This window comes from Tenrec ecaudatus, chromosome 6, assembly GCF_050624435.1.
Source record: "Tenrec ecaudatus isolate mTenEca1 chromosome 6, mTenEca1.hap1, whole genome shotgun sequence".
Classification (NCBI taxonomy): domain Eukaryota; kingdom Metazoa; phylum Chordata; class Mammalia; order Afrosoricida; family Tenrecidae; genus Tenrec; species Tenrec ecaudatus.
The window spans coordinates 123559774-123560809 of NC_134535.1; positions in this window are offsets into that span (position 1 = coordinate 123559774).

Sequence of the window (1036 nt, forward strand, 5' to 3'; positions counted from 1 at the left end):
TAAATATTTTTAAACTGAAGGGAAAGTTATCAGTATGTTTTGTTTTTTTTAACATGCTACCTTATTACATATTAGAAATTTTTAAGACAAATTTTTAGAAAATTTGTGTACTCTGGAAGTACATAAACCACTCATTTTCTAAAGCCTTCAAATAATTATAGTGGTAATGATTGGGTTAAAATTTATCTCTCCAGCTACTATCTCAGTATAAAACTTCTTTCACCTTGACATCTATATCCCTCCATAGTCTCCTTAACAGTCTCTCAGCTTCCATTTGGACTTCTACAAACCATTTTCATGAAAGAAGGTTATCATTGGATGAAGAAGTGGTACCTGGTCAGATTAATTAAGAAGCATTTATTGCCAAATGCATGGCTGTTGTTAGGTGCTGACAAGTCCATTGTCAACTCCAAGCGACCCCACTTGACAGAATGAAGCCTCCCCTAGGCTTTTCTAGAGTGTAAGGTTTGCAGCGGATGGGCAGGTCTTTTTCCAGGAGCAACTGGTGGGTTTGAACCACCTGTGCATGTGTAACCCATTACGCAACCAGTACTAGGCCCTAAAAAAAATTTTTTTAAGTAGAAAAGAGACAATCTTTTCGTTCTGCCCCCATTAAGTTCACCTTTTGAGAGAAGAGACAAATATCAAGCATGAATTCAATTTCAAGGGCACTGGACCATGGAGACTTGGGGAAGATTGAGCCTTCTACTCACATAAAGCATTCCAGTCCCCGGAGCCCACAGAGGGCAGTTCTTCCCTGTCCTATAGGGTCGCTGTGAGAGGGCATTGACTCGATGGCCGTTAGTAGAGAAATGGCCTGGGCAGCGGGGGCTTGGGGGGTGGGTTTGAAAGTCTAGACGTCTTAGGTCAAATATGGACATTACCTGGGAAATAAGGAAATAACCACCTACTCAGGGTATAACTATGCAGAATCATGCCAATTGCCAACAAGTCAATCTCAACGCATGGGGACCCCATGTATGTCACAGTGAAACTGTGCTTTAGCGTGTCAAACACTTTCAGAAATCAACTCTGA